Here is a 16,131-nt window from a genome sequence, read left to right as displayed (position 1 = left end):
TCAACACCTGTTGAATATGTCAAGTGTCAGTAAAATTTGCCAAAAAAACGTAAATTGTTGCCAGCAGCACAGTTGCAGTCACCAACGCTCTGGATAACATTAAAACAGCCTAACCAGCTCTGCTAGGGCGAGTAAAATGGTCAGTGAGCTGTTCTCTCATTTGTGTCTGGAAGTAGCTAGCAAGCTAGACAACGTTAGCCAGTTAACTTGGGTGCTTGACTGCAGTTGTTAGGGCAGAATGTTTGGAACAAACCTTAAAGCAATGGGTGGGGCTAAAGCTTAAGAGTGTGTGAACGATGCTGAATGGGTGTCGACAAAGAAGAGCTCTTCAGTAGGTACCAAAACATTCAAAGGCCATTTTCTCAAAAGTGATATACTATTTTGTCGCTCTGTGTCTCTGCTTTTATCCAAAAAAATTCAAATGTTGCTACATAAGACCAAATCTAGGTGGTCTGTCACATTTTTGTAAAAAGACATTTTGGGATCCGTCTTTGTGTCACGCCCTGACTTTAGTTATATTTGGTTTCTTTATTATTTGGTTAGGTCAGGGTGTGACAAGGGTGGTTTTCCTGAGCTGCCAGAGCCGCCCGTCTGTCCTGAGCTGCAAGAGCCGCCCGTCTGTCAGGAGCTGCCAGAGCCGCCCGCCAGCCCGGAGCTGCCAGAGTCTCCCTCATGCCCGGAGCTGCCAGAGTCTCCCTCATGCCCGGAGCTGCCAGAGTCTCCCTCCTGCCCGGAGCTGCCAGAGTTTCCCTCCTGCCCGGAGCTGCCAGAGTCTCCCTCCTGCCCGGAGCTGCCAGAGTCTCCCTCCTGCCCGGAGCTGCCAGAGTCTCCCTCCTGCCCGGAGCTGCCAGAGTCTCCCTCCTGCCCGGAGCTGCCAGAGTCTCCCTCCTGCCCGGAGCTGCCAGAGTCTCCCTCCTGCCCGGAGCTGCCAGAGTCTCCCTCCTGCGTGGGGCCCGCGGCCAGGAGTCCGCACCTTTGGGGGGGGGGGGGGGGGGGTACTGTCACGCCCTGACTTTAGTTATATTTGGTTTCTTTATTATTTGGTTAGGTCAGGGTGTGACAAGGGTGTTTTTTAAAGTTTTTGTATTGTCTATGGGTTTTTGTCTTGTCTAGGGTTTTTGTTATCTATGGGGATTTTGTATTGTCTAAGGGTAATTAGGTTGATGGTGGCCTGGATGGGTTCCCAATCAGAGACAGCTGTTTATCGTTGTCTCTGATTGGGGAGCCTATTTAGGTTGCCATTTTCCAAGTTGGTTTTGTGGGTAGTTGTCCATGTTTAGTTGCCTGTGAGCACTACGTTGGCTTCACGTTTCGGTATTTTGTTAGTTTGTTAAGTGTTCTTTGTTGAATTAAAATATGTATTCCAATCGCGCTGCACCATGGTCCACTCCTTTAAACGGTCGTGACACTTTGTCTCACAAAGACCGCTCTAGCTCAGCCCCCGTTAATCACACAGACTAATGTATGGTGTCTACGGATGCAGAAGAAATAGACAAATCCAATGGTACAAGCCAGAAGTCAATGTTTCAAAGGGGTGTTTAAAGGGGGTTAGCTGTCCAAATCGCACCTGCTACCAATGGTACTCATTGGGTTAAATAGTGATAAGAAAGGATGGTCTTCTCTGCCTGGCTTAGCAACAAAAGATTACACACCCTTAAAATCTGAATTTAAATTAGATGAAGGATTCATCTTTCCAGTGTGTGTTATACATTATAGACGATCCTATCTCTCTACAGATAGCTATACCTGTTTAAATAGATGCAAAGACCATACAGTGCCAACCCCCATGGATCTACTCATTGAAGTGCAAAGAAGCCCCTCTTGCACATCTTCATGACCACAAGCACTGTATTATCAGACAAAATCAAATCATTTTCACCTTTTCTTAGTACCATTTCCATTTTTCACCGTTACTAAATCGCACTCCCCCAACGGGATGTGTGTATTTGTTTTTCATTTCCCCCCCATCTCCTGTACTCAGAGAGTGACCTTTCACTGGCTTGCAGGGATATGAAATCAAAACAAGGGAGAGCTTTTCCCTCCAAATGGATGTGAGATTAGAATCAGATGTAGACTTACAGCACATAACGGCTTAGAATGTCTTGGTATCCAGGAGGGATACACAAACAGTGACAAACCATTGGAAAATGTAACTGTGAAATGAATCAACAATGTACCCTGCTAGCTAGTACACAACAATGCTTGTTTTGTTGGATAGGTCTAATGACTGAGAGATGGCTGGCTTGTAGTCACAAACATTGATTTTCCCTTACTTTAAGCCTTTTACTCACCAGGGGCTGGTGGTGAGATATAATTTTAATGAGCAGCTTGAAAAGGAACAACTGTAAAATGTAGGCAAACGGAACAGATCCAGCATGCAATTCAGCAATTAATGAATGCTCCACTCCACTGAGCCTGCCACAAGGTGAGGACCTCCCTCCAGCTACAGTGGGGAAGAGAACAGTAAATATGCACACACATACACACATGGCCATCTCCAGGCATAAGCAACATAAGCGGTCGGGTAACATTTTATTTGACTTACTATTGAGAGTAAGAATAGTAGAACATACCAGGTGCAATTTAGAAATGTTGTTGTGCATCATCAGTTTTTCCCTTGTTATGTCAGTCACTCAATTAGCTGACAATTAGCCATGTACATTTTTAGATTGGTAGTTAGTCTAGCCAGCTATCTAAACTTAAATTAATCATGGCCGTATACCGACCGGGCACGTATGGCACGTGCCCAGGGGCCCTGACCTCCAAGGGGCCCACATTGATTTTGTTAGTCATTCTCACTCAGATATTATATGAAGATGGCTTAAGTCATGGCAAAATGTGTAGAATAAATAAATGAACATAGAACAAAACAAGAAACACAGGTAGCGTACAGACATGGAACACAAACCGAGTCAATAACACCTAGCGAAACAACCAAAGGGAATGACATATATAGGGAAGGTAATCAGGCAGGTGATTGAGTCCAGGTGAGTCTGATGAGGCGCTGATGCGCGTAACAATGATGAGGGGTGTGCGTCATAATGAGCAGCCTGATGAATTTGAGCAACAGAGAGTGTCACGCCCTGGCCATAGAGAGGTTTTTATTTTCTTTTTTGGTTAGGCCAGGGTGTGACTAGGGTGGGCATTCTAGTTTCTTTATTTCTATGTTTTCTATTTCTTTGTTTTTGGCCGATTGTGGTTCCCAATCAGAGGCAGCTGTCTATCATTGTCTCTGATTGGGAATCATACTTAGGCAGTCATTTTTCCCTCTTTCATTTGTGGGTTCTTAAGTTTGCACTGGTTGTTATTTTGCCCTGCAGAACGTCACGTTCGTATTTTGTTTTGTCGTTGTCGGTGTTCAGTTAATAAATAAATAGAAAGAACACGTACGACGCTGCGCTTTGGTCCACTTCTTCCCATGACGTTCGTGACAGAAGAACCCACCACAAAAGGACCAAGCAGTGTGGCCAGGAGGAGAAGGGATCCTGGGCACGGGAGAGAAGGGAGTTTAGGACATCGTGGACATGGGAGGAGATCATGGCGGGCGACAAAAGCCTGCCATGGAAACAGGCGGAGGCAGATAGAGAGGAGCGGAGAGATCAGGAGTTACGGCAGAGACGGGAGCACGAGAGGCAACCCCCCTAAAAATTGGGGGGAGGCACACGGGTTGGCGAGCGGGGCGAGCGGAGTTGGTCACGGTTCCAGTGCCATGTTTTCCGGTTTTACGCACCGTGCCTTCAGTGCAGTCACAGCCCGGTGCGTGCAGTACATGCTCTCCGTACCTGCCGCGTAAAGAGGGGTATCCAGCCAGGAAGGGTGGTGCCGGCTCAGCGCTCCTGGTCTCCAGTGCGCCTCCTCGGACCGGGATATCCTGCGCCTCGAACGTGCCGGGCTAAAGTGGTGATTCAGCCAGGAGGGGTTGTGCTAGCTCTAAGCTCCAAACCTCCAGTGTGCTTCCACAGCCAAATGCATCCTGTGCTGGTGCCCTGCACTTGCTGGATTGAAGTGGGTATCCAGCCAGGACGAGTTGTACCTGCTCCACGAACCAGGCCTCCAGTGTGTCTCTCCAGCCCGGGGTGTCCTGTGCCTGCTCCACGAACCAGACCTCCAGTGTGTCTCTCCAGCCCGGGGTGTCCTGTGCCTGCTCCACGAACCAGGCCTCCAGTGTGTCTCTCCAGCCCAGGGAGTCCTGTGTCTGCTCCACAAACCAGGCCTCCAGTGTGTCTCTCCAGCCCGGTGAGTCCTGTGCCTGCTCCACGGACCAGGCCTCCTGTGTGTCTCCCCAGCCTGGTGAGTCCTGTGCCTGCTCCATGTACCAGGCCTGGAGTGTGTCTCCCCAGTCCGGAGCCTCCAGCGACGGTCCCCAGTCCGGAGCCTCCGGCGACGGTCCCCAGTCCGGGGCCTGCGGCGACGGTCCCCAGTCCGGAGCCTCCGGCGACGATCGGCGGTCTGGTTCCTCCGACGATGATCTGCGGCCTGGTTCCTCCAGTGAAGGTCCATGCACCAGGGCCGCCACCAAAGCGGAGAGATCTGGGGGCGGAGGGTGGTCCACGTCCCGCACCGGAGCCGCCGCAGTAAGGGATGCCCACCCGGACCCTCCCCTTTAGACTCAGGTTTTGCGGCCGGAGTCCGCACCTTTGGGGGGGGGGGGGGGGGGGGTACTGTCACGCCCTGGACAAAGAGGTTTTTATTTTGGTTAGGCCAGGGTGTGACTAGGGTGGGCATTCTAGTTTCTTTATTTCTATGTTTTCTATTTCTTTGTTTTTGGCCGAGTGTGGTTACCAATCAGAGGCAGCTGTCTATCGTTGTCTCTGATTGGGAATCATACTTAGGCAGTCCTTTTTCCCTCTTTCATTTGTGGGTTCTTAAGTTTGCACGGGTTGTTATTTTGCCCTGCAGAGCGTCACGTTCGTATTTTGTTTTGTTGTTGTCGGTGTTCAGTTAATAAATAAATAGAAAGAACATGTACTACGCTGCGCTTTGGTCCACTTCTTCCCATGACGTTCGTGACAGAGAGGGAGTATAAGTGACAGCTATTAGCCCAAAGCAACGCATTGAATAAGAGATTCATACATGGAAAAACAGATTCTAAAAAAATGGATCAAAAGGAAGTTTGTGTTAAAGTGTCTGTCCTATATCTGAGAGATGTATCTTTTTTTATATAGTTATTCTCAATGGAATAACTATAAAATAACAGGTTATTGGTTTGGGATGGGGCAGTGGAAAAATTACCCAGGATGCAGAGGCTGAAGTAGAGTACAGAATTATAACTTTTATTAAACAAATTTTTACGTGCCCTTAAAAACACTGTCTACAGAAAAAAATATTGAAAAATGTGAAAAACAATTCCACAAGAAAAATAGTAACTTTCAAAAGAGTTTTACTCCACCAGATGGCGGCACAGTCGAGTCCAAATTCACAGAGCCGGATTAGCGATCTAAACACAAGAGAATATAGAGTCAGTGCCTCGTTCTGCACAGCACTCCAAACATACACTCAGAAAACGTTCTCTCTATCGTGTAGCTTGGCCGTGTTTTAAAACTACAACTGGACTAAAAATAATCACAAATGTTGAAAAGGATAACTGTGCAAACAATGCTAAACAAAACACTCCACATAACTCTTTGTGTGTCTCTAACTTGCCACCGAGTAAGTTGTCCACATGGACCCACAGCCGGCTTCATGTGGACCTCCACCATACAAACAAATCAAATCACATTGATTTATATAGCCCTTCTTACATCAGCTGATATCTCAAAGTGCTGTACAGAAACCCAGCCTAAAGCCCCAAACAGCAAGCAAAGCAGGTGTAGAAGCACGGTGGCTAGGAAAAACTCCCTAGAAAGGCCAAAACCTAGGAAAAAACCTAGAGAGGAACCAGGCTATGAGGGCTGGCCAGTCCTCTTCTGGCCTTGCCGGGTGGAGATTATAACTGAACATGGCCAAGATGTTCAAATGTTCATAAATGACCATCATGGTCAAATAATAATAATCACAGTAGTTGTCGAGGGTGCAACAAGTCAGCACCTCAGGAGTAAATGTCAGTTGGCTTTTCATAGCCGATCATTAAGAGTATCTCTACCGCTCCTGCTGTCTCTAGAAAGTTGAAAACAGCAGGTCTGGGACAGGTAGCGCGTCCGGTGAACAGGTCAGGGTTCCATAGCCGCAGGCAGAACAGTTGAAACTGGAGCAGCAGCACGGCCAGGTGGACTGGGGACAGCAAGGAGTCATCATGCCAGGTAGTCCCGAGGCATGGTCCTAGGGCTCAAGTCCTTCGAGAGAGAAAGAAAGAAAGAGAGAATTAGAGAGAGCATACTTAAATTCACACAGGACACCGGATAAGACAGGAGAAGTACTCCAGATATAACAGACTGACCCTAGCCCCCCGACACATAAACTACTGCAGCATAAATACTGGAGGCTGAGACAGGAGGGGTCAGGAGACACTGTGGCCCCATCCGATGATACCCCTGGGCAGGGCCAAACAGGCAGGATATAACCCCACCCCCTTTGCCAAAGCACAGCCCCCACACCACTAGAGGGATATCTTCAACCACCAACTTACCATCCTGAGACAAGGCCGAGTATAGCCCACAAAGATCTCCGCCACGGCACCCACGGTGCCAACCCAGACAGGAAGATCACCTCAGTGACTCAACCCACTAAAGTGACACACCCCTCCTAGGGACGGCATGGAAGAGCACCAGTAAGCCAGTGACTCAGCCCCTGTAATAGGGTTAGAGACAGAGAATCCCAGTGGAGAGAGGGGAACCGGCCAGGCAGAGACAGCAAGGGCGGTTCGTTGCTCCAGAACCTTTCCGTTCACCTTCACACTCCTGGGCCAGACTACACTCAATCATATGACCTACTGAAGAGATGAGTCTTCAGTAAAGACTTAAAGGTTGAGACCGAGTCTGCGTCTCTCACATGGGTAGGCAGACCATTCCATAAAAATGGAGCTCTATAGGAGAAAGCCCTGCCTCCAGCTGTTTCCTTAGAAATTCTAGGGACAATTAGGAGGCCTGCGTCTTGTGACCGTAGCGTACGTGTAGGTATGTACGGGAGGACCAAATCGTAAAGATGGGTAGGAGCAAGCCCATGTAATGCTTTGTAGGTTAGCAGTAAAACCTTGAAATCAGCCCTTGCCTTAACAGGAAGCCAGTGTAGGGAGGCTAGCACTGGAGTAATATGATCAAATTTTGGGGTTCTAGTCAGGATTCTAGCAGCCGTATTTAGCACTAATTGAAGTTTATTTAGTGCTTTATCCGGGTAGCCGGAAAGTAGAGCATTGTAGTTGTCTAACCTAGAGGTAACAAAAGCCAAAATTTTGGGACAGAAAGTTCCTGAATTTTGCAATGTTACGTTGGAAAAAAGCTGTCCCTGAAACAGTCTTGATATGTTCGTCAAAAGAGAGATCAGGGTCCAGAGTAACGCCGAGGTCCTTTACAGTTTTATTTGAGACGACTGTACAACCATCAAGATTAATTGTCAGATTCAACAGAAGATCTCTTTGTTTCTTGGGACCTAGAAAGAACAAGCATCTCTGTTTTGTCCGAGTTTAAAAGTAGAACGTTTGCAGCCATCCATTTTACCTCTTGGGGATGTCATTCGAAAACACAATGTTAACTTTCACTGTTATGCGGATGACAAACAGCTGTACATTTCAATGAAACATGGTGAAGCCCCAAAATTACCCTCGCTAGAAGCTTGTGTTTCAGACAGAGCTTTACCTAGCAAAGACTTATAGATGACCTGGAGCCAGTGGGTTTGGCGACGAATATGTAGCGAGGGCCAGCCAACGAGAGCATACAGTTCACAGTGGTGGGTAGTATATGGGGCTTTGGTAACAAAACGGATGGCACTGTGATAGACTGCATCCAATTTGCTGAGTAGACTGTTGGAGGCTATTTTGTAAATGACATCGCCGAAGTCAAGGATCGGTAGGATAGTCAGTTTTAGAAGGGTATGTTTGGCAGCATGAGTGAAGGAGGCTTTGTTGCGAAATAGATGCTTATTGTGAGTCTGGAAGGAGAGTTTACAGTCTAACCAGACACCTAGGGATTTGTAGTTGTCCACATATTCTAAGTCAGAACCGTCCAGAGTAGTGATGCTAGTCGGGCGGGCGGGTGCGGGAAGCAATCGGTTGAAGAGCATGCATTTAGTTTTACTAGCATTTAAAAGCAGTTGGAGGCCACGGAAGGAGTGTTGTATGGCATTGAAGCTCGTTTGGAAGTTTGTTAACACAGTCTCCAAAGAAGGGCCAGATGTATACAGAATGGTGTCGTCTGCGTAGAGGTGGCTCAGAGAATCACCAGCAGCAAGAGCGATATCATTTATATATACAGAGAAAAGAGTTGGCCGAGAATTGAACCCTGTGGCACCCCCATGGAGACTGCCATAGATCCGAACAACAGACCCTCCGATTTGACACACTGAACTCTATCTGAAAAGTAGTTGATGAACCAGGCGAGGCAGTCATTTGAGAAACCAAGGCTATTGAGTCTGCCGATAAGAATGCGGTGGATGACAGAGTCGAAAGCCTTGGCCAGGTCGATGAAGACGGCTGCACAGTACTGTATTTTATCGTTTAGGACCTTGAGCGTGGCTGAGGTGCACCCATGACCAGCTCAGAAACCAGATTGCACAGTGGAGAAGGTACGGTGGGATTCAAAATGGTCGGTGATCTGTTTATTAACTTGGCTTTGAAAGATTTTAGAAAGGCAGGGCAGGATGGATATAGGTCTATAACAGTTTGGGTCTAGAGGGTCTCCCCCTTTGAAGAGGGGCTTGACCACGGCAGCTTTCCAATCTTTGGGGATCTCAGACGATAAGAAAGAGAGGTTGAACAGGCTAGTAATAGGGGTTGCAACAATTTTGGCTGATAATTTTAGAAAGAGAGGGTACAGATTGTCTAGCCCAACTGATTTGTAGGGATCCAGATTTTGCAGCATTTTCAGAACATCAGCTGTCTGGATTTGGGTGAAGGAGAAGCGGGGGGGCTTGTGCAAGGGTGGGGGCTTGCTGCGGGGGGTGCAGAGTTGTTGGCCGGGGTAGGGGTAGCCAGGTGGAAAGCATGGCAAGCCGTAGAAAAATGCTTATTGAAATTATCGATTAGTGTAGATTTATCGGTGGTAACAGTGTTTCCTAGCCTCAGTGCAGTGGGCAACTGGGAGGAGGTGCTCTTATTCTCCATGGACTTTACAGTGTCCCAAAACTTTTTGGAATTAGTGCTACAGGATGCAAATTTCTGTTTGAAAAAGCTATCCTTAGCTTTCCTAACTGACTGTGTATATTGGTTCCTGACTTCCCTGAAAAGTTGCATATCATGGGGGCTATTCGATGATAATGCAGAACGCCACAGGATGTCTTTGTGCTGGTCAAGGGCAGTCAAGTCTGGGGTGAACCAAGGGCTATACCTGTTCTTAGTTCTACATGCTTATTTAAGATGGTGAAGAAAGCACTTTTAAAGAGCAACCAGGCATCCTCTACTAACAGGATGAGGTCAATATCCTTCCAGGATACCCAGGCCAGATTGATTAGAAAGGCCTGATCGCTGAAGTGTTTTAGGGAGCGTTTGACAGTGATGAGGGGTGGTAATTTGACCGCGGACCCATTACGGACGCAGGCAATGAGGCAGTGATCACGCAGATCCTGGTTGAAGACAGCAGAGGTGTATTTAGAAGGCAAGTTGGTCAGGATGATATTTAAGAGGGTGCCCATGGTTATGGATTTAGTGTTGTCCTGGTAGGGTCATTGATCATTTGTGTGAGTGAGATTGAGGGCATCCAGCTTAGATTGTAGGACGGCCGGGGTGTTAAGCATATCCCAGTTTAGGTCACCTAACAGTACAAACTGTGAAGATAGATGGGGGGCAACAATTCACATATGGTGTCCAGGGCACAGCTGGGGGCTGAGGGGGATCTATAAAAAGCGGCAACGGTGGGAGACTTGTTTCTGGAAAGGTGGATTTTTAAAAGTAGAAGCTTGAATTGTTTGGGCACAGACCTGGATAGTATGACATAACTCTGCAGGCTATCGCTGCAGTAGATTGCAACTCCGCCCCCTTTGGCAGTTCTATCTTGTCGGAAAATAATGTAGTTGTGGATGGAAATGTCATGATTTTTGGTGGCCTTCCTAAGCCAGGATTCAGACACGGCTAGGACATCAGGGTTGGCGGAGTGTGCTATAGCAGTGAATAAAACAAACTTAGGAAGGAGGCTTCTAATGTTAACATGCATGAAACCAAGGCTTTTACAGTTGCAGAAGTCAACAAATGAGAGCGCCTGGGGAATAGGAGTGGTGCTGGGAGCTGCAGGTTCTGGGTTAACCTCTACATCACCAAAGAAACAGAGGAGGAGAAGAATAAGGGTACGGCTAAAGGCTATAAGAACTGGTCGTCTAGTGCGTTCGGAACAGAGAGTAAAAGGAGCAGATTTCTGGGCGTGGAAGAATAGATTCAGGGCATAATGTACAGAAAAGGGTATGGTAGGATGTGAGTACAGTGGAGGTAAACCTAGGCATTGAGTGACGATGAGAGATGTTTTGTCTCTATAGGCACCAGTTAAGCTAGGTGAAGTCACCGCATGTGTGGGAGGTAGGACAAAAGGGCTATCTAAGGTATATTGGGCAGGGCTGGGGCCTCTACAGTGAAATAAAACAATAAATCACCAAAACAGCAATAGACAAGGCATATTGACATTAGGGAGATGCATGTGTAGCCGAGTGATCATTGGGTCCAATGAGTAGCAATAGGTGAGTCAGGGAGCCGATTCAGTAGTTTCTACTATGCTAGGCAAGCTGGATACACAGCGATTCAGACAGCTAGCGGGCCGGGGCCAGCAGATGGGCCTTCGGCGACGTCGCAACGGAAAAGCCTGTTGAAACCACCTCGGACAATTACGTCGGCAGACCAGTCGTGATGGATCGGCGGGGCTCCGAATCAGCAGTAAAGGGTCCAGGCCAATTGGCAAAAGAGGTATTGTAGCCCAAGAAATTAGCTGGTGGACCTCTTCGGCTAGCCGGGAGATGGGCCTAGGTCGAGGCTAGCTCAAGGCTAACTGATGCTTGCTTCGGGCCAGAGACGTTAGCCAGGAGTAGCCACTCGGATTGCAGCTAGCTAGCTATGATGCTCCGGTGTAAAGGTTCAGAGCTTGCGGAAAAAATCTGGAGATGTGGCAGAGAAAAAGCAGTCCGATATGCTCTGGGTTGATATCGCGCTGTGTAGACTGGCAGGTATTGACGAGCTGAGGCTGGCTGGTGTCCGAGTTAACGGTGAAGACCTCTAGCAGTGGCTAACTGACTACTAGCTAGTAGCTAGTTAGCTGGCTAGCTTCTGATGGGGGATCCGGTTGTAAAGTATAAAAATAGCAGATCCGTACCACATTGGGTGAGGCTGGTTGCAGGAGAGTATATTCAGTCCGTAGATGGAAAGTGAGATTAAAATACATACAAAATATATACACAAAAAAAACAGAGGAAAACTATATTTAAATGGGACATTACAGGACACGACAAACCACACGTCCGACTGCTACACCATAATAAGTGATAAGGATAATAAATGAGTAAATTACTGAGTAAAGGGTCTGAATAAATTTACAAAAATGTTTAAAACCTGTTTTTTCTTTGTCATTATGGATTATTGTGTTTGGATTGATGTGGGTAAAAAAAATATTTAATACATTTTAGAATAAGAATGTAACCTGGAATACTTTCCGAATGCACTGTATCCTGTGGGAAACACGCGGGCAGCACCCACAGTTCAGATTCACGCAGGGTCTAGTTCATCAGAGTCGATAATCCAGTGGGAAGCCCAGGTAATAAATTCAGAGGTCGTCATCTGCATGGGAGTATCCCAACAAAAGAAGCATGCAAAAATACAAACATGATAGAATACTAAAATTGTCTAAAACAAATGTAAGGAATAAATACTCTTTAAGAAGGTCAGTCTTTCAATTCCACTGCAAATCATAATGTCTTCATGCCAAAATTAAGTGATCATGCACACAGTCCACAGCAAATGTAAGAAAAAGTAACAGTTATCATGCAACATTCCAGCACCATGACAAATGTACATGCAAAAACACAGATTTTAAAAACAATCCTAACAAATTCACCTTCAGTAGAGCTGGGAAATATGATAATGATAGGCGTGGTTTTGATGGGACTGTTTGATGGGACTGGTTATTTTACACCACTGAGTGTTCATTTCATTCTTACAGGGTGAATTTAACTCCTGAATCAACACTGGAAATGCAACACTGAAAAATCAACACTGGCCATTTTGCTGTGCAATAGAATGTTTTGCTGCGAAGTAGGGGACCCCCCAACCAAATCTCACTTAGAGCCTCCAAAAGACTTGAGCCGGCCCTACACACACACACACACTCACTCCCTTACACACAGAAAAGGGAACCTACATTTGTATTCACCATAAGGGGATTTGGTCCTCTCTCTACCCAGTATGAGGTGAGGGACCTGGGGTAGAGGAGCAGGACAGATGGGCAGAAGTTCTCATTCCCCTTCATCATTGTATAAACAGTACCTGCAGTTCCACTCACCTAACAACCAGGGACAGAAATGTTAAACAAGCATGCCTGTTTGTATGTTTTTATTCCATTGATAAATGAAGAAAGATAGACAGAGTGAGAGGGAGCAAAAGCGAGAGTGTGTGTATGTGTGCTTGTGAGAGAGAGAGAGAGAGAGAGAGAGAGAGAGAGAGAGAGAGAGAGAGAGAGAGAGAGAGAGAGAGAGAGAGAGAGAGAGAGAGAGAGAGAGAGAGAGAGAGAGAGAGAGAGAGAGAGAGAGAGAGAGAGGGAGAAGAAAGGTGGGGAGACGAGAGGAAGAGAGCTTGTTTGACAGGGTGTCTGCTTTTCTCCTGTGAGGTGTGTGTAAGAAGACCATATCTCTAAAAAGCTGATATCACCTTTCCGATCTGCTCTTTCAGAGTGGGTGACAGTCTGACAGATATAACCTGCCAGGTTGACAGTGGCAGCAGAGAATATCTGATTACATTTACAGATGTAGGATCTTAATTTGAGACAGTTTGCTACAGTAGGAAAACAATCCTGCAGCAAAAGGAAATGTAAATTACTATGTAGATTATAATTAATGGACATTTTTGTAGGGCGTGAAACATTTTTCACTTGGGAAAATGAAGTCTGAAATTTCAAAGTGGAAATTGCAAACTTCAGAAGCCTTTTTAAACCTCAAATACAAAGTTTAAAATGTCAAACATTGCAGGAAAGTTCTCCTGCAAAAGGGTGATGCTACATACAGTTGAAGTCGGAAGTTGACATACACCTTAGCCAAATACATTTAAACTCAGTTTTTCACAATTCCTGACATTTAATCATAGTAAAAATTCCCTGACTTAGGTCAGTTAGGATCACCACTTTATTTTTTCAAGAATGTGAAATGTCAGAATAATAGTAGAGAGAATGATTTATTTCAGCATTTATTTATTTCATCACATTCCCAGTGGGTCAGAAGTTTACATACACTCAATTAGTATTTGGTAGCATTGCCTTTAAATGATTTAACTTGGGTCAAACGTTTCGGGTAGCCCCCCACAAGCTTCCCACAATAAGTTGGGTGAATTTTGGCCCATTCCTCCTGACAGAGCTGGTGTAACTGAGTCAGGTATATAGGCCTCCTTGCTCACACACGCTTTTCAATTCTGCCCACCAATTTGCGATAGGATTGAGGTCAGGGCTTTGTGATGGCCACTCCAATACCTTGACCTTGCTGTCCTTAAGTCATTTTGCCACAACTTTGGAAGTATGCTTGGTGTCATTGTCCATTTGGAAGACCCATTTTTGACCAAGCTTTAACTTCCTGACTGATGTCTTGAGATGTTGCTTCAATATATCCACATAATTTTCCATCCTCATGATGCCATCTATTTTGTTAAGCGCACCAGTCCTTCCTGCAGGAAAGCACCCCCACAACATGATGTTGCCACCCCCGTGCTTCATGGTTGGGATGGTGTTATTCCGGTTACAAGCCTCCCCCTTTTTCCTCCAAACATAACAATGGTCATTATGGCCAAACAGTTCTATTTTGGTTCATCAGACCAGAGGACATTTCTCCAAAAGGTATGATCTTTGTCCTCATGTGCAGTTGCAAACTGTAGTCTGGCTGTTTTAGGGTGGTTTTGGGGCAGTGGCTTCTTCCTTGCTGAGTGGCCTTTCAGGTTATGTCAATATAGGACTCGTTTTACTCTGGATATAGATACTTTTGTACCTGTTTCCTCCAGCATCTTCACAAGGTCCTTTGCTGTTGTTCTGGGATTGGTATGCACTTTTTGCACCAAAGTACGTTCATCTCTAGGAGACAGAATGTGTCTCCTTCCTGAGCGGTATGATGGCTGCGTGGTCCCATGGTATATATACTTGCGTACTATTGTTTGTACAGATGAACGTGGTACCTTCAGGCATTTGGAAATTGCCCCAAGGATGAACCAGACTTGTGGAGGTCTACAATTTTTTCTCTGAGGTCTTGGCTGATTTCTTTTGATTTTCCCATGATGTCAAGCAAAGAGGCACTGAATTTGAAGGTAGGCCTTGAAATACATCCACAGGTACACCTCCAATTGACTCAAATGATGTCAATTAGCCTATCAGAAGCTTCTAAAGCCATGACATAATTTTCTGGAATTGTCCAAGCTGTTTAAAGGCACAGTCAACTTAGTGTATGTAAACTTCGGACCCAGTGGAATTGTGATACAGTGAATTATAAGTGAAAAAATCTGTCTGTAAACAATTGTTTGAAAAATGACTTATGCTATGCATGAAGTAGATGTCCTAATCGACTTGCCAAAACTATAGTTTGTTAACAAGAACTTCGTGGAGTGGTTGAAAAACAAGTTTTAATGACTCCAACCTAAGTGTATGTAAACTTCCGACTTCAACTGTATATATAGGATTGCTGCCTGTTACGGTCTATACTGGAGAGAAATAAGAAACATGTCTCCAATGTGAAAATATGATATTATGTTTACGTACTTTACGTATGTGTTGTGTGTTAACTAATGGAAGAAAACAAAGATATTTTTTTATTTTTTACACCACATTCTATTCAAGCATGAAAATACATGCTAACAGGAGCAAGATACGTTATCAGATCTGTGTGTATTCTCTCTTTGAGGTTCGTGCTACATAAAGACTCTCTCTGCTTAGCTTGATATATGTGAACATGTGGAATACTGTTTATCGCCAAGCTGTCAATGTAAAGCAATCTGTTCTTATATTGATTGAAAACCACACATCAGGCAGGGATGGGCAAAAATGACAAAGTGTGTCTGCTAAATTACCAAAATGTAAATGAATATTTGAAAATTAACATGCCAAAATTAACTGCACACTAGGTATTGTTTCGGGGTGGAGCTCATTAGAATAATACTCAGCATACTTTGCAATTGTTCATTTGTACATTTGCATTTATATTTAGTTCCTTTTGCAGACGCTTTTATTATTCCTGGGAGCTCCCCATGCAGTGTTCAGATTGTAGAGGAGAGCAGCAGCGGTATTACTTTCCTCTTGTGTGGTGTTGTGTTGAGCCAGTGGTTCACTAGGAAAACATCTCAAATATTCACAAACAACCATCAGTGTCTGACAGAACCATAGATATGCCATGATCTGAGCAACATTGAATTACACACATGCATGCATGCACACTAGAGGATAGAAAGTAACAGCACAACCAGGAAAAGGCTTGCTCATTCTTTTTGCATACCGTGTGTGTATTTTGAGCATGCAGTTTTAAAGGTTGTTTTCTGCAGTTCTACACATTTTGCAATGGGGTAGAGTGAAAAATGTGCAATTTTATAACAAATTACATGCGATTCTACTAATTCTGCCATTGGACAGAGATACATTTTTGCCATTTTAAAGCCCATTTACTGCAATTCTACACATTTGGCCATGACTTATGCCATTTTTATGATACTGTATCTGAGCGAGAGTGACTAACAAAATCAATGGGGGCCCCCTGGAGGTCTGGGCATGTGGGTATGTGCCCGATCGGTATTTGGCCATGATTACTACAAGTTTAGATAACTGCCTAGACTAATAACTACCAATCTAAAAATTGTTGGCTGACATGGCTAATTGAGTGACTGTCAGTGACTGA

Source organism: Salvelinus namaycush, chromosome 19 (assembly GCF_016432855.1).
Source record: "Salvelinus namaycush isolate Seneca chromosome 19, SaNama_1.0, whole genome shotgun sequence".
NCBI classification, from domain to species: Eukaryota; Metazoa; Chordata; class Actinopteri; order Salmoniformes; family Salmonidae; genus Salvelinus; species Salvelinus namaycush.
This window is presented reverse-complemented; position numbering follows the sequence as displayed.